This window comes from Lycium barbarum, chromosome 7, assembly GCF_019175385.1.
Source record: "Lycium barbarum isolate Lr01 chromosome 7, ASM1917538v2, whole genome shotgun sequence".
NCBI lineage: Eukaryota > Viridiplantae > Streptophyta > Magnoliopsida > Solanales > Solanaceae > Lycium > Lycium barbarum.
Window position 1 is genome coordinate 64,444,052 of NC_083343.1, and position 19,838 is coordinate 64,463,889.

Genomic DNA, 19,838 nt, shown 5'->3' on the forward strand with positions numbered 1-19,838 from the left:
GAAGTCTTAAGATTGAACTCGAACATTTAAGGTGAACGGGGAGAGGGTGAAGCACTACCATGGCTACATTGAGGGGGATCGAATTGTCGATCGATAACAGTTAAAGCATCTAGGAACGAATCCTGACCCAGAGTAAAAATGGGTACCACCGTCGTGCCGCGACATTAAATCAAGCGCTTCATGAGAGGCAACCCATGTTTTACAGCTTTCCTTGTAGTAGTATAACGTTTGTTCATTTTGTGGGAAACACAATTGAAAACATGAACTTCGACGGTCAAAGTACGGACTGAAAAGTACGACCCATACTTTATTGTACATGGCGTGCTTCATGCCAGTACTTATTGAAGAAAACTTGGAAAATCATTGGAACAATTGGTGAGGTACGAGATGAAAGAACGGGTCGTACTTCAATGTACGACCCGTACTTTTCCTTTGTACCTTGACAAGGATACTAAGGTGGCCACTGTAAGTTGGATACCAAGTATATGATGTAATGTATGTCCCATAATTCATTCTACGCCACATACCTTAGTCACGTACTTCACCGGTAAGTCGAATGGGATCACTGGAACTTAACAGCAAGGTACATGCTAATAGTACGTCCCGTACTTCATTGCACGGGACGTACCTTTTCCGTGAAAATATTTTTGTTTTGAAAAAAACAAAAATTCCAAATAAAAGAAACGAACGGTTTCTTTCTCTCTTCCACAGTAACTCAGCCTTCCAACTTCCACCCACGACTCCATAACCCCAACACCCATCATTACTACCTCCCATTAACTCCCACTCACCTCAATTCAATCTCTAAACGTGCTATATAATCTCACAATCACCTAAAACACACAATTTCATCTTTTGTACCCAACAAAGAAGTGAAGGGAAAGGAACTTGTATCAACCTTTGTCGTATAGTCATTATTCTCATCATAGTTTAATTCTCAGGTATGTTGATCAACTTTATTTGTTTTATTGATTTTAAGGCAGTTGTAAATTAGTAAGTTTTGTGTTGTGGATCATTTTTGGGCTTAATTTACGGTGGGGATTGGTATGCTGTCATGATAAAGAACTCGTGGGGGCTAATATCTCGTATACCCACTGGGTTGGAGGGTATTTCAACAAAGGGTTTTAATTTTAATGCCTAAAGTTGTTATGCCCGCCAACTGCTCGGTGAATTTTCACAGAGAAAAAATTAATAAACGGGTGAAGTTTGAGTAACTCGCGCCCCAAATCCCCTTGATTGGCGTATGAAAGAAGTGATTTACGTGTTGATGATGTTGTGTAAGTCATCGGAAACCTATGGAGGGTCTGATGGCAGTTCTTGAGAGTACGTGATGAATGTACGCGTCGTACTTTATTGTACATCACGTACATTGGTCACGTACTTCAGTAAAAGATTACAGAAACGGCTGAGTTGTATACCTGCAAGTATGTGAACACGGTACGTCCCGTACTTTATTGTACATCTCGTACATTGATCACGTACTTTAGTAGAACATAACAGAAATTGCTAAATTGTTTTCTTCTAAGCACGTGCACAAATTACGTCCCGTACATCAATGTACGTCTCATACCTTGTGCCTGTACCTCAAAATACACCCCGTACTGTCATGACCCAGCCCCGTGGGCCATGACTAGTGCCCGAGCTGGACACTTATGTACGTACCTGTTAGACATAGTCAGACTGACGCTATAGACAATATGAGAATTGACAAAGACCCCAAGGTTTACAACGCCACATATCATGATAATCTGTCTCTTGAGGAGTCATAACAAATCACAACATCATAAAATACGCAAGCCGACAAGGCTGCCACTACATGTCAATATACTACGCAAGCCGACAAGGCTGCTACTACATATGGATATCATATGCAAGCCGGCAAGGCTGCCATAGCAAACAAAAATATCCACAACAAACCATATGGACACAACTGATCACAATCTATATACAACCCACACATATGTCTACAGACCTCTAAGAGTATCGGTAGTGAAATATAACGGGACAGGGCCCCACCGTACCCCTGGATAAACATATATATACATACATCAAAAGGTCTGTACCAAAAGTCTAGGCTCCGGGATAATGGAGCTCTTCAAGACAGCTGAGTGGAAATCCTAAGCTGGAGGATCACCAAATGGAGTATCTGTACCTGCGGGAATGAAACACAGCCCCCCAGGAGAAAGGGGGTCAGTACGAGATATGTACTTAGTATGTAAAGTATGAAATGCAATAAAGAGGATCATGACTGAGTAGGGATTACAGGAGACAAGTATAATATCCAGAATACCAAAACACTTGCCTTTTGAAACATAAATGATGCATGTCAATATCATATATCGTACCCGGCCTGTTATATCCCGTATTTTGCGTATTCGGATAATTCGAGATAATTGCGGGAAGTTAAGGGCAAGGCTACATTTTTAACCTTGTTTAGAACACAAGTTGTTCATGATAGTTTTGATGTGGAAATATTAATAAAGGCTAGGTGCAAAAAGGGAAATTCACAAGATGGCTCCTAGAAAATATGGAGGAAGGATAAGGGCAAATTTGGAATTTGGAAAATAAATTTTCATGAATTACAAAACAAAAAAAAAAAAGACGGGCTTGCACTAAATGGGCCAAGTGGCCGACCATGGTGGTGGGATTTAGCCCACATGGATTAATTTTACATGTGCATAAAAGATGACTTAAAGGTCACATTTTTCATCATCTTTCACTCTAGAAAGTTGAAGAACCTTGGAGAGGAAAACATAAGGCCTATTCGGCCATGGTAGCAAAAATTAAAGGCCAAAATTTTTTTATCCAAAAATTATTTTCTTCCAGCTTTTCTACTAATTGGAAGGTCCTCTTTAACATGGAGTAATTGTTGGAGTGAGCAAAGTATTCGTTGTGCGAGTTGTGGACTCTAGCCGAGAAAGAAGATGAGTGGGAAAAAGGTATGTGTTCAATCTCCTTTTACATGTATTATGGATAATTATGTGTGTTGTAGTACATAAAAGTGGATGAAAATCATGAAATATGGATGTTGTGTTGGTGGCCGAATAGAGCTGTGTTGGTAAGAAGTGATGAATTGATTTTATTTAGTATATTGATTGTTGTTGTGGATCCCATGATGAAAATAAAAATTTGACGACTTGAAATGAAGCTGTAATTGTTTGTGGGTTGTTGTAGAAGTTAATGCAATTTTAATATGGTTTCTTGTAATTATAAGAAGGAAGTTGTTAGTGTGTAGATTGTCGGTGTAGTTCATGAATTTGGACAAAAAGAAAATATGTTGTCATTGTTCTTGTTGAGTTTGGAAAGTTTCGGGTGAACTGGTATGTTGGTTGAATTGTTTGAAGTGTTCTTGAATCATGTCAGAATGATTTCGGATTAATACTTAAAGGTGTAATCATTGATGTTAGCTTGACTATGTGTGGTTGAATTGAATATAAAAGGAATGTCGTCGAATTGTGTAGAAAGGATTGCTAGTGTTAGAATGCATTTGAAATAATTGTTGAAGTTGGGATATGATTGTTGGTATTGTTGTTGATAATTTGGCTGGGTTGAATTCTCAGATTTGTTGTTGATAAATTGGCCGAGTTAGATTCTCGGGGATGGTGTATTTACAGGGGAAATGCTGCCGAAATTTCGGCAGAATATAAATGAATTCATTTGAAGGACTGAGACAAGCATATGTCGATGAGTCTAATGATTATGTCAATTCTCTTGAATGTAGACTAGCAAGTTTGGATGAATAAGCGTGGCTAATTGGACGTGGGACAGGTATGTAAAGCTTACATTTCCTTTCTTTTGGCATGTCCTAGAGCTAAGTAAGCTAAGATACGTATCTTGGGGTAACTCTATTCTTGATTCCGAGCTTTTTAATGATTCTTATTCACTTCTTGATGTGAGTATGCTTAGTATAGTCGAGCTTATCGTACGATTGAATAACAAGCAAAGCATAAAGAGTTCTTGTTTTCTTTTAAAGAGTTTTGTAAGTAGTAATGTCCCTAACTTTCGTGGATAGTCTCAGATTGTTTTGGAAATGTTCGTAGAGGTTCCTATAATGAATATCGTTCCGAACTTTCATATGCTAACTCGGATTGTTTTGGAAACGTAGCCTAACGATGTCCATAATGAATCCATTCCTAGATGTAGGATATCCTGAGTTCTTTGACCTCTTAAGCCCGAAGGGGCATTCTCAAGTTGTGCTACTTCATAATGCTGTCTAAATCCCGAAGGGGACATTCATAATGTCTTTCTCTTGCCTATGCATCTTACATTTAAATTTGTGAGTCTCGAAGGAGACAAATGAAAAGGGTTTGATTTCATACATGACGTCCATAATAGTTTTTTTTCTAAATGATTTCCTGACGTAACTGAACGTGCTATATCACGTATGGCCTCGGCTTAAGTCTGAGTGTGCTATGGCCTCAGCTGATCACTGAGTGCGCTATGGCCTCAGCTTATGTCTGAGTGTGTTGTATAACATATGGCCTCAGTTTACGTTATGCCAATTGGGTTGTGCATATGGTTTCACTAATAATTTCGAGGAAATTAGTTTTATACTAAATGAAACATAAAGTTAAATTTTGAATAATGTCCATAACTTTCTTATGCTAACTCGGATTGACTTGAAACGTGTTTATGATTTTACTAATGATTTCGAGAAAACTAGTTTTATACTAAAGGAAATATAAAGTTTGATTTTCAAAACCACTCCGAAGGGGGTGCGAGATTTCACTATTTACACTTTCAAAACCACTCCGAAGGGGGTGCGAGATTTAACTAATTAATTATTCAAAACCATTCCGAACGGGGTGAGAGGTTTTACTATTTCATTCCATTTACGACTTATGTTTACATTTCATGCCATCATTATTAGTATTATGCCCGAAGGGGCCAGGATCATTATTATGATGTCGGGACCGGCATGCCCGAAAGGGCCAGGGTAGTATTATGTCGGAACCGGCATGCCCGAAGGGGCCATCATTATTATTATGTCCGAAGCGGCATGCCTGAAGGGGGCCATCATTATTATTATGCCGGAAGCGGCATTCCCGAAGGGGCCATCATTATTATTATGCCGGAAGCGGCATGCCCGAAGGGGCCATCATTATTATTATGCCGGAAGCGGCTGCCCGAAGGGGCCATCCTTATTATTATGCCAGAAGCGGCTGCCTGAAGGGGCCATCATCATTATTATGCCGGAAGCGGCTGTCCGAAGAGGCCATCATTATTATTGAGCCGGATGCGGCCGTCCGAAGGGGCTATTGTGATATTATATTTATACTGTGGGTTCTAGAATTTGTGTATGCTATGTTTATATTGTGTATGCTAGCGATTGTGCAAAGTACTATATGGCATGGTTCAAAATGTTGTTGAATGTACTCCCGGGTTGCTTCTAAACTTGTTTACTGTTATGCTTCTCTTCGTTTATGATTCAGTAATGCTTTACATGTTCAGTACATTTCCCGTACTGACCCCTTTTCTTCGGGGGCAGCGTTTCATGCCGCGCAGGTGCATACAGATGAGTAAGGGATATTGCCAGAAGATGTTCCAGTTGAATTGGTGAGCTCCATTTCCTTCCGGAGTGTCACCGAGTCAGAGTACTTACGCTATGGTATTTCGTCTCTATTAGAGACTTTGCAGACAGCGTCCTGTGGTACGTTTATCAAGATGTCGACAGAGTAATTTCAGCTGAACCGTTTGCGTATGTTAAAAGAGCATGTATTTTAGATGATTTCAATCGGGTTAAAGTACTTATTCGATTGAAAGTTTTTCATAATTTGTATAAAGATAATGATCTCTATTTGGAAAAGTTTCATGTTTTAAAAGTTTTTGAAATGACAGGTTTTGGTTAAGTGAACGTTTAAGGGTTCGCTCGACTCTGATAAGAGTCGGGTGCCCATCATACCCTACCAAGATGAGGGTGTGACAAAGTGGTATCAGAGCAGGTCGTCCTAGGGGTTGTCTGCAAAGTCGTGTCTAGTAGAGTCTTGTTTATCGGTGTGTTGTGCACCACATCTATAAACAGGAGGCTACGAGACATCAATAGGGTGTCATTCTTTCTTTCATATCTAAGATCGTGCGATAGAGCCCAGTCGTAGGAAATGAAGTCCCTTGTACTAACCTTTGATTTCAGCCAAAGAACGACATCGACAGAAGAAAGCGACCGATTACATTAGCAGTTACAAAGTACAATGGTAAGTAACGGTGCGGAAGAGGCATGTTGGATAAGGTAAGAATATTGAAATATGATTGAAACGTAGAGTTGGGGGATGAAAGTGAAGGTGAACATTGGGAATTAAAAAGGCTAAATTAGTAACTGTTAAGGAGAAAGGCGTGTTACGAGGATGTCTCGGAATCTGTAAGACTTCGACTTGCTCCAGATCATGCAATGAAGGTCACGCGAAGAGGTGGATGCGATTATATCAGCATTAATGCACTGGATTTCACCGAAGTTTCAAGGTTAAGCGTTCTAGGGCGAGAGAAATTTTAGGATGGGTGACCCCCTGGGAAGTGTACTAAAAGTTCTATAAATGTAGATATAAGAGAAAAATAAGAAGAACATGTGGGAGTACGAAGGACAAGGATAATGAGTTGGCGCAGTCGATTAGAAAACCCAGGACATGGAATGAGGATTCATGTGAAGACCGAGGAGTTCGAGTATAAAGAAAATAGGGTAAAAGATAAGGAATGGACATGATGGAAAGGGAAACTATAAGGAGACCTCCCCGAAGTATTACAATACCCCACGAAGCCAGTTCAACATTCAAGGACGAATGTTCTAAAGGGGGGAGGATGTTATATCCCGTATTTTGCGTATTCGGATAATTCGAGATAATTGCGGGAAGTTAACGGCAAGGCTACATTTTTTACCTTGTTTAGCACACAAGTTGTTCATGAAAGTTTTGATGTGGAAATATTAAGAAAGGCTAGGGGCAAAAAGAGAAATTCGCAAGATGGCTCCTAGAAAATATGGAGGAAGGCTAAGGGCAAATTTGGAATTTGGAAAATAAATTTTCATGAATTACAAAACAAAAAAAAAAGATGGGCTTGCACTAAATGGGCCAAGTGGCCGGCCAAGGTGGTGGGCTTTAGCCCACATGGATTAATTTTACATGTGCATAAAAGATGACTTAAAGGTCACATTTTCATCATCTTTCACTCTAGAAAGTTGAAGAACCTTGGAGAGGAAAACATAAGGCCTATTCGGCCATGGTAGCAAAAATTAAAGTCCACAAATTTTTGATGCAAAAATTATTTTCTTCTATCTTTTCTACTAATTGGAAGGTCCTCTTTAACATGGAGTAATTGTTGGAGTGAGCAAAGTATTCGTTGTGCGAGTTGTGGACTCTAGCCGAGAAAGAAGATGAGTGGGAAAAAGTATGTGTTCCATCTCCTTTTACATGTATTATGGATAATTATTTGTGTTGTAGTACGTAAAAGTGGATGAAAATCATGAAATATGGATGTTGTGTTGGTGGCCGAATAAAGGTGTGTTGGTAAGAAGTGATGAATTGATTTTATTTAGTATATTGATTGTTGTTGTTGTGGATCCCATGATGAAAATAAAGGTTTGACGACTTGAAATGAAGTTGTAATTGTTTGTGGGTTGTTGTAGAAGTTAATGCAATTTTAATATGGTTTCTTGTAATTATGAGAAGGAAGTTGTTAGTGTGTAGATTGTCGGTGTAGTTCATGAATTTGGACAAAAAGAAAATATGTTGTCATTGATCTTGTTGACTTTGGAAGGTTTCGGGTGAAGTGGTATGTTGGTTGAATTGTTTGAAGCGTTCTTGAATCTTGTTAGAATGATTTCGAATTAATACTTAAAGGTGTAATCATTGATGTTAGCTTGACTATGTGTAGTTGAATTGAATATAAAAGGAATGCCGTCGAATTGTGTAGAAAGGATTGCTAGTGTTAGAATGCATTTGAAATAATTGTTGAAGTTGGGATATGATTGTTGGTATTGTTGTTGATAATTTGGCCTAGTTGAATTCTCAGATTTGTTGTTGATAAATTGGCCGAGTTAGATTCTCGGGGATGGTGTATTTACACGGGAAATGTTGCCGAAATTTCGGCAGAATATAAATGAATTCATTTGAAGGACTGAGACAAGCATATGTCGATGAGTCTAATGATTATGTCAATTCTCTTGAATGTAGACTAGCAAGTTTGAACTAATAAGCGTGGCTAATTGGACGTGGGACAGGTATGTAAAGCTTACCTTTCCTTTCTTTTGGCATGTCCTAGAGCTAAGTAAGCTAAGATACGTATCTTGGGGTAACTCTATTCTTGATTCCGAGCTTGTTAATGATTCTTATTCACTTCTTGATGTGAGTATGCTTAGTATAGTCGAGCTTATCGTACGATTGAATAACAAGCAAAGCATAAAGAGTTCTTGTTTTCTTTTAAAGAGTTCTGTAAGTAGTAATGTCCCTAACATTCGTGGATGGTCTCGGATTGTTTTGGAAATGTTCGTAGAGGTTCCTATAATGAATATCGTTCCGAACTTTCATATGCTAACTCGGATTGTTTTGGAAACGTAGCGTAGCGATGTCCACAATGAATCCATTCCTAGATGTAGGATATCCTGAGTTCTTTGACCTCTTATGCCCGAAGGGGCATTCTCAAGTTGTGCGACTTCATAATGCTGTCTAAATCCCGAAGGGGACATTCATAAGGTTTTTCTCTTACCTATGCATCTTACATTTAAATTTGTGAGTCTCGAAGGAGACAAATGAAAAGGGTTTGATTTCATACATGACGTCCATAATAGTTTTTTTTCTAAATGATTTCATGACGTGACTGAGCGTGCTATATCACGTATGGCCTCGGCTTAAGTCTGAGTGTGCTATGGCCTCAGCTGATCACTGAGTGCGCTATGGCCTCAGCTTATGTCTGAGCGTGCTGTATAACATATGGCCTCAGTTTACGTTATGCCAATTGGGTTGTGCATATGGTTTCACTAATAATTTCGCGGAAATTAGTTTTATACTAAAGGAAACATAAAGTTAAATTTGAATAATGTCCATAACTTTCTTATGCTAACTCGGATTGACTTGAAACGTGTTTATGATTTTACTAATGTTTTCGAGAAAACTAGTTTTATACTAAAGGAAATATAAAGTTTGATTTCCAAAACCACTCCGACGGGGGTGCGATATTTTACTATTTAGACTTTCCAAACCACTCCGAAGGGGGTGTGAGATTTTACTAATTAATTTTTAAAAACCACTCCGAACGGGGTGTGAGGTTTTACTATTTCATTCCATTTACGACTTATGTTTACATTTCATGCCATCATTATTATTATTATGCCCGAAGGGGCCAGAATCATTATTATTATGTCGGGACCGGCATGCCCGAAGGGGCCAGGGTAGTATTATGTCGGAACCGGCATGCCCGAAGGGGCCATCGTTATTATTATGCCAGAAGCGGCATGCCTGAAGGGGTCCATCATTATTATTATGCCCGAAGCGGCATGCCCGAAGGGGCCATCACTATTATTTTGCCGGAAGCAGCATGCCCGAAGGGGCCATCATTATTATTATGCCGGAAGCGGCTGCCCAAAAGGGCCATCCTTATTATTATGCCGGAAGCGGCTGGCCGAAGGGGCCATCATCATTATTATGCCGGAAGCGGCTGCCCGAAGAGGCAAACATTCTTATTGAGCCGGAAGCGGCCGTCCGAAGGGACTATTGTGATATTATATTTATACTGTGGGTTCTAGAATTTGTGTATGCTATGTTTATATTGTGTATGCTAGAGATTGTGCAAAGTACTATATGGCATGGTTCAAAATGTTGGTCCAGGTACTCCCGGGTTGCTTCTAAACTTGTTCACTGTTATGCTTCTCTTCGTTTATGATTCAGTAATGCTTTACATATTCAGTACATTTCCCGTACTGACCCCCTTTCTTCGGGGGCTGCGTTTCATGCCGCGCAGGTGTATACAGATGAGTAGAGGATATTGCAAGAAGATATTCCAGTTGAATTGGTGAGCTCCATTTCCTTCCGGAGTGTCGCCGAGTCAGAGTAATTACGCTATGGTATTTCGTCTATATTAGAGACTTTGCAGACAGCGTCCTATGGTACGTTTGTCGAGATGTCGACAGAGTAACGTCAGCTGAACCGTTTGCGTGTGTTAAAAGAGCCTGTATTTTAGATGATTTCTGTTATATCCCACATTCTTGCGTATTTGGATAATTCGAGATAGTGGCAAAAGGTCAAGAGCAAGACTATAATTTTGATCTTGTTGGGTGCATAAGTTGTGTATGAAAATTTTGAAGTGGGAATATTAAGAAAGGTGAAGGGTATAAAGGGAAAATTCGCAATGTGACTCGTGGAAATATAAGGAGGACAAAGGGCAAATTTGGAAAATAATTTTTCATGCATTGCAAAAAAAAAAAAAAAAAAAGGGGTGGGCTTGGTAATGGGCCATGTTTGGCCATCCACTTCTTGGTGGGCTTAAGCCCACATGGAGTTTAATGAACCAAATAAAAGATGACAAAGTCATCTTATTTTTCCATAACTTCCTAGAAGTTTCAAGAAGCAAGAGCAAAAGAAAAGAAGGAAAAAAAAAATCTCTCCAAGGCCATTTTCGGCCAAATTCAAGACCAAAAAAAAAAAAAAAAAAAATTTTTTTTCAAAAATCATTTCCTACCAATTCAAGGATTCCTAGCAAGGTGGAGAGTTCATTGGAACAAGAAGATTCCATATTCTTGCAAGTTACCAATTTTAGTCAAGTGAAGAAGTGGAGAAAAAGGTAAGGTGAAACTCTTTCTTATATGTTATGGATGTGTATGCATGTTGTAGTATGCAAAAGTGAGTGAAATTCATGGAAGAGAAAAACTATGTTGTGGTCGTGAGGTGTGCTATATGTGTGTGTGTGGAAATCATGTTTTAATTATTTTATCTAGTAATTGGTTGTTATTGTTGTGAATGTTATGTTGATAATGGAAGTTGAATGATTTTGGAGAGGTTGTAGTTGTATATGCATGATGTATAGCCGTGTATATTTGGTGAATCATGAAGGGATGTGAGCAAGTTTTATTTGGTATGTTGGTTGTTGTGTTGTGGATTTTATGTTGAAAATAAAAGCCTAATGAGCTTAGTGAAGTATTAGTAGTTGGAGGCTTGTCTTGGAAGATTATGTAAATTGAATATTATGTTCTTACATGTATGGAAGATAATGATATTAGTATGGTGTTGTTGGAATATATATTATAAGGTTGTTATTGCTTTTATTGGAGTTGGAAGGTTTTGAAAGAAGTAGTAAATTGATTAAGTTGTTATAATGTACCTTGGATTGAATATGGAAATTGTTAGTGTGATTGTTGAAATTATGTTGATAGTTTGGCCGGGTTGAATTCCCGGGATTGTTATTGATTGGAATTGGCCAAGTTGAACTTGGTGGGATGGAGTATTTACAGGGGAAGTGCTGCCGAAATTTCGGTAGCCAAGTATTATCTTAAGATTCCAATTCTAAATGTTCTAACCAAAGTTTGGTAAATGTGACTAATTTGTAGATTTTGGCGGATTTGCAACTTGAATTTGGAATAGCATAAGGAGCGGAAAGAGGTATGTAAGGCTTCACCCTTCCTTCTATGGCATGTCTTAGGCATACTAGGTTGGTTACGAGCCTCGGGGACAACTCTATTCTCCGGAATCCGCACCTAAAGTTTCCCCTTTTTCATTCAGTAGAATTGAATTAGAAATTGTGTAAAATGTTGGAAAACCTTCCTAAACACCTAGAACTTGCATAGATGGTACCCGACTACCCTAAAACCCTCACAAGCAACGCCATGACATGTAACATATGCAAATCGTATACGCTACCTCATTCGGGCCGAGGTGGGCCCATTGCTCTCGGATTTTCCTTATAGTTCTGTTTGACTTACTTTGAGGATCGAATCCAAAGAAAACCTTTGATCCTAATTTCGTTACCAAATGACAAGTACTATAACTACTCTAACGAGAATACTTCTATGACGATAATGATAACGACGATGTTAGAAAAGAGAATATGCCCATGACAAATATGACCAGAATGATTCCATGACTAAGATTTTTAAGCTAAGGATTCAATGTGAACTTGAGGGTGATAAACTAGTTCTTGAACCTTATTTCTATTTCCTAGCTGTGACACTATTTCCTAAGGATTCCAAAGCCTATGAGTTGACGTCTATGATGCCCATGATTTCATTTTATGTTTACTTCTAATGCTATTCTCCGTTGGTAGTCTCGCCTTAAAATACTTGTTCCTTCAAGGAGAGAAAAAGCGATCACGATTGTTCCATAATGTAATCGGAGTTCACCGACCTTACGTCACTCCGATGGCTACATGATTTTTCTTTGGGCTCCCTTGCATGCTTATATGATATATGTATATAAAACATGTATATGTATATATGATATATGTATATAAAACATGTATATGTATATAAGATATGTACATGTCTATAAAACATGTATATGTATATAAGATATGTAAATGTATATAAGACATGTATATGTGTACAAGTTATGTATATGAATATAAAGACATGTATATGTATGTAAGATATGTATATGACCCTGGGATGGGGGGAAGGGATATATGGGGGAGTGGGAAGGGAAACATGTTTCATTGCCACCTGATCAGCTGGCTTATCATCCCGGACGCGGGGTGCCCGGACGCGGGATATATGGGTGAGCCGGTGTATATCGGCGCTATGTGGGTGAGCCGGCATCGTTCGGCGCTATGCTATGATATGACCTACCATGTCATGTCCTGACATGCTATGACAAGCTATGCTATGACAGGATATGCTATGACATGACATGCTATGACACGCTATGCTATGATATGATGTACTATGATATGATATACTATGGCCTGACATACTATGACACGAAATACAATGACACGATATGCTACGACATGACAAGATAAGATATGATACGACATGATACGATATGATAAGACATGACATGATATAAGTTCTATTTTCTATGTCCACGAAAAAGAATGTTTCAAAAAGGGAAAGACAAGCCTACATGATAGCCGGCCTAAAAGGGGTATTCTCGCGTACAGGTTACTTTCTTGCCTCATTATATGTCCTATGACTCCATGATATTATTAATTATACTCTATGTTACCGCTTGTGTTATCTTCCATGCCTTACATACTCGGTACACTATTCGTACTGACGTCCCTTCATATGGACGCTGCGTTTCATGCCGCGCAGGTCAGCAGACAGGTGGATTTGATCCCTAGAAGCTCTACCAGCCGCCCTTGACAGCGCTCCAGTTGTTCCGGAGCCTCACTTCCGCGGTACTATTTTGTGTATGTATCTTCGGGCACGGCAGTACCCGACCCTTTCTATGTATAAGTGTACTATGTCTAGAGGCTCGTAGACAGATATGCCCAGTCAGTCAAGTACAGTTAGATATATGGTGTTTTGGCATTTTAATGTTGTTGTATAAAGTGATAACGAAGTTTACTAGTCTATGTTCATAATTGACGCTGTTAATGTTCAGTAACGAAAAAAAAATATATGGCACTGTTCATACGGCTTCTTAAGAGGTAGAGGTAAAACGATAGACAAGGGGTGCTCGGTACAAGTATCCGGTACTCGTCACGGTCCCTAATTGTCACGACCCGACTAGGGGCCGTGACGAGTACCCGATTCTTGTACCGAGCACTCCTTATCTATCATATTACCTTTACCTCTTAGCAAGCCGTGTAAACAGAGCCATATTTTTTTTTTGAACATTAACATTAGCAGCGTCATTCTGAACATAGCCCAATAAACTTCGTTATCACTTTATACAACAACATTAACATGCCCAAACACCATATATCTAACTGTACTTGACTGACTATACATATCTGCCTACGAGCCTCTAGACATAGTACACTTATACATAGAAAGGGCCGAGTACTATCGTGCCCAAGATTATATATACACAAAATAGTACCACTGAAATAAGGCTACGGAACGACTGGAGCGCTGTAGAGTACTGCTGGCAGAGCTCCTAAGGATCAAGTCCACCTGTCTGCTGACCTGCGCGGCATGAAACGCAGCGTCCACAAGAAGGGACGTCAGTACGAATAGTGTACCGAGTATGTAAAGCATAGAAAATAATACAAGCAGTAACATAGAGTACGATTAATAATATCATGGGGTCGCGGGGCATATAACGAGGCGAGGAAGTAACCTGTGCATAGGAAGGCCCCTTTTCAGGCCGGCTGTCATGTAGGCTTGTCCTTTCGTCTTTGAAACGTTTCTTTTCATAAGTATAGGAATTAACATTTATATATTACTTATTCTCGTGTACAGAAAACAGTACATTTCAGTAAACAGAATCTTTTATTCACATTTACAAACGCCGAATACATCGGCTCTCCCAACCCCCTCCCCAACGGTGTCCCAACACATTACATCATATATATGGATCATACATTATATAAATATACAGACGCCGCGTACGGCTCTCCCATATCCCGCGTCCGGGCATCCCGCGTCCAGGATGGAATCCAGCTGAATCAGGTGGTGATATAACAGTGGCCCTTCCCCTTTCCCCATACACATATACATATACATCTGCTTATCTTTTATACATATACATGTCTCATACAATTACTTATCTTATTTATATATACATATCCATACACATATACCTGTTTTATATACATATATCATATAAGCACATAAGAGCCAAGGAAAGTCATGTATCCATCGGAGTGACGTAAGGTCGGTGACCTCCGATTACATCATGGAATGCTAGTGATAACTCCGTCTCAACTTGAAGGAACAAGTATTTTAAGGCGAGACTATCAACGAAGAATAATGTTACGGTAACCGTAGAATGAAATCGTGGGCATTATAGACGACAGTCATAGGCTTTGGAGCCTTAGAAAATAAGGTTATAGCTAGGAAATATAAATACGATTCAAATATTAGTTTATCACTTTCATTGCTTACATAAGATACTTAGCTTAGTCATAGAGTCGTTCCGGTCGTACTTATCGTAAGTACATTCTCTTGTCCAACATTGTCATTATCATTATCACCGTAGAAACATTCTCGTTAGAGTAGTCATAGTACTTATCATTGGCGACGACATCGGGATCAAAGGCCCCCTTTGGATTCGCTTCAAGTAAGTCAACCAAGACTATAGGAAAATCCGAGAGTAACGGGCCCACCTCGGGCCGGATGAGGTAGCGTATACGGTTTACATATATTACGTGTCATAGAGTTACTTGTGAGGGTCTTAGGGTAATCGGGTCCCATTTATACAAGTTCTAAGGGTTTAGGAGGTTTTCCCACAATTGGCACACTTTCTAGTTCAATTCTATTGAACAAAAAGTGGAAAACTTTAGGTGCGGATTCCGGGGAATAGGGTTGTCCCCGAGGCTCGTAACCGACTTAGTACATCTAAGACATGCCATAGAAAGAAGGGTGAAGCCTTACATACCTCTTTCCGCTCCTTTTGCTATTCCAAATTCACGATGCAATCTCGTCAAAATTTGCAAATTGGTCATGTTTACCAAAACTCTTATTAGGATACTTAGAGTTAGAAGCTTAAGGAAACACTTGGCTACCGAAATTTCGGCAGCATTTCCTCTGTAAATACTCCATCCCACCAAGTTCAACTTGGCCAATTTCAATTAACAACAATCCGGGAATTCAACCCGGCCAAACTAACAACACAATATCAACGACCATACTAACAATTTCCATATTCATTCCAAATTACATTATAACAACTCAATCGATATACTACTTCCTTCAAAACCTTCCAAAGCTCATAGGAACATTAACAACATTATAATTCATACGCCGACAACACCATACTATCAATATTATCTTCCATGCATGCAAGACATTATATTAAATTTCTACATAAACTTCTAAAACAAGTCTCCAACTACTACCATTTTACTAAAGTCATCCAACCTTCATTTTTCAACATAGTATCCACAACAACGCAATTTCACTCCTTAACCATTGAATCCTTATTTTACATCATGGAACTTACCATAACAACAATTACAATGCTAACTAAAATTAATTCACCACACCTTCCCATAACCTACACCATTCGGCCAACACACCCCATATACATATTTTCATGAATTTCCATATTTTCTATACTTTACAACAATAACCAACACACAACACAACACAACACAACACACAACACACACACATATTATACCTGTCATGACCCAACCCCGTAGGCCATGACTAGTGCCCGATCTGGGCACTCAAACACATTCTAATATACAGCAGAAGCCGACGAGGCTTTATTTCAAATTTAGCTAATTTTCAGAAAAATTTCGGCAGAGTTTCCTTTGTTTTACGGTATATCCCATATACCCTGCACGCAGAAAATACCAACAAAGGCCACACAGGGCCAACAGAGTAACATTTAAATATATGCGGACCGGCCGCCGCGGCGAATGGGATCGCCCAAACACAACATATACACACAGCTGTACAGAAAGATCCCAACCCACAAACATGTCTACAGACCTCTAAATGGACCAACAGAATCCATATGGCGGGACAGGGCCCCGCCGTACCCATGAACGAGAATATACACATATAGAAGTAACAGACTGTACCAAAAGATGGCTCTGAATAAAAGAGCGCTCCAAAAATAGCAGAATGAGATCCTAAGCGGACGGATCAGCAAACCTGTCGTCGGTACCTGCGCGGCATGAAAACGCAGCCCCCGAGGAAAAGGGGTCAATACGAAATATGTACTGAATATGTAAAGCCTGAGTTGCAGAAACAAAATCATAACTGGTATAGAACGTACAGAAATAAACAGAAAAATCCAAAGTATCAGATACATAATTTCAAAACATGCAGAGTGTGTACAGAAACATATGTCATATCCACTCCGGCCCCTGCCAAGGGACTCGGTAGACAGAACGTGGCCACCCTCCCGACGCTGGTGCCACAACACAGAAGAATCAGAATGGGGCATAACCCCGTCACATATTATATCATATCAGATGGCCATAGCAAATCATATCAGAACAAGCGTACGTGGCACAGCATACTCCACAAACCCATGTACGCGTATACCTGCCCCCTCACATCGAGGCACGACGAACAATGCAAAGGATCACGCTTGATAACATATCCTGGCCCGGGCTCAGTGTGGGAAACATTGGGGCATCTACGAATGGAGTAGTGAGAGACTAATGCAATTAAAATATCATGAATGTCTCCATAGACTCGATGAGGCATATCAAAGACAAACCGATCCAATGAAGTCGGAAGGAATCATAGTAAATGAGTTTCGAGTATCAAAACAATTTATCAGACTTAATGGAATATTTAAAACAACGTTTGTTAGGTAATTAGAATGGTAGTCAAAACGTTTCTTTTAAGAACTATTCGAAAAGAAGACTTAAGTACATTAAGGGAAAAACCGGGAATAGTGGGCCCACCTCGGGACAAGCAAGGAGATGGGTCCAAATTACACCCTTTAAGCTTATGGGATCACCTATAAAGGTTCTACGGACATTCTGTAGCTTTCCAAGGAGTTTAGAGAAGGTTTGCATAATTTCCAAGAAAACATACCAAAAGAGTTCAATCTTACTGAAGGAAAAAGTGATATTTTCACTTGCGGATTCCGAGGGGCAGAAAGTCTTTCGAGGCCCGAATTCGATCCTAATACACTTAGGCATGCCAAAAGAAGGATCGGGGTAGCTTTACATACCTTTTGAGCTTTTTAAGCCTATCCAAGCTCACTCTCCATTTCGTCGAAAATCTGCAAATGGTCACATTTACCAATTGTAAGCTATAGATGCTACGAATTCAATTCAACTCATATTTGTCTACCGAAATTTCGGCAGCACTTCCCCCATACATATAGCACCCCCGAGAATTCAACTCGGCTCACAATCATCAACAACAACCCAAACAACAACATCAACATCAACAACAAACACTAGAAACACAATATGGCACAACTAGTTCTACTTGCCGACATAATGCCATAACCTTTACTTTAACCTTAACTTTCAAACTAATCTCAACGATTTCACATTCATTATCAATCTAGATCACCACAACATAGTTTAGAAGCATTTCATATCGTTTTCCTCAAATTATACACACGATATACATAATATACAAACTTTCCACCAAAGTCATAATTTATCCAAAACTCCTAATCTTTGGCATACGTATTCATAACATGTTTCCTTCTTCCAAGTTCATCAATACTTGTCATAATTAGCAACCTAATAACTTCATTTTCATAATGTCGTAAAATCGTACTAAAACGACATAAGCTTCAATATTCCATTTCGATACAAACTTATATCATTTTATCTCCATATACATTGCAAGTATCATAATAACACATTAAACAAACTTAATCCATTTCCATTCCACACACTCCAAACCACACGGCCAAACACCCCACTAACCACTTATATCAATTTCATTTCTAATATGCATTTCACCACAATCACAACTAGAATATAACACAAATTCAACACATCACGGCTATACAACATATACATACACACGGCCATACACTAATAACACACACCCACTTTGCAAACTTCCATTTCTCCATACAATCAACACATTTCTACATACTACAACACAAACTAGACTCCATAACACAATAATAAGGGATAAATTCTTACCTTTTTCTATAGTCTTCTTTACTTGAATAAGAGATCAAATTGATGAACCAAGGCCTCTTTCTTCCAAAACAACTACACCAAGTTGAGAAGGGACCTTGAATTAGTAGGAAAACCACAAAAGAAAATTTTTAGGAGCAAGATTTTTTGGTGGTGATTTTTGGCACCTCAAACCCGAAACCCCTCTCTCTTTCTCTCTTGTTTTTGCTTTGTCTTCTTATCACTCTATGTTCTTGAATTGTCTAATAAATATAATATGAAGACTTGGTCACATGACCAAGCACATGACCAAGTAATTGGACTTGGATCATGGCCATGTTGGCCGGCCATGCTCCCCACTTTGGGCCTCCATTTCATTTCAATTTTTGAGCCCAATGACTTGTGAATCATATTGTGTAATTCCCGAAACTAATTTCCAAAATTCCAAATTTTCCCTTAGCCTTATCCCGCACTTCCAAAACACTATTCTTTCATGCCCAACTACTATGTTAACTAAAAATTAATTATGACCTTATTTCTTACAAGTCAAGAATATTTCCAAATTTTTTTTCCAACGTGTGAAAACACGGGATATAACAATACCTCACGGCCTCCACCCCTACTTCCCTAGTATTCACAAATTTCATTCATTTTTATACCCTACAACATGCATAAACATCCATAAAACATAAAGAGAGGATTAAACCTTACCTCTTTCCTTGTTTCTTCACTTGACTACAACTTCCAACTTGTAAGTATTTGTGTTGTTCTTGCTCTAATAACCACTCCAACTTGGTGAGGACCCTTTAATTAGTTGGAAATAATTTTTGAAGGAATTTTTACCAATTTTTCTTGGCAATCTTGTGCTTGGCCGAATGGCCCTTAAGGTTTGCTCTCAATTTTGCTTGTCTTCTTTCTTGAAAGTTCTTGAATGAGCTTAAGGGATAAACCTCATCTTAATATATTAGCACATGGTTTTTAGCTCAATGGATTGGGCCTCTTTGTTGCCCCATGGCCGGTTGGGCCTATGATTTTTCTAAAAAAAATCTTTCAAGCCCACTTTGTATTTTGGCTAATCCTTATAATCCGGACTGACATCCTCCCCCCCTTTAGAACATTCGTCCTCGAATGTTAAATTAATCTTATAGGATTTGAAAAGGCCCCGGGGGAGTTTCTGTTTATAGACAGCACATTCGTTATTG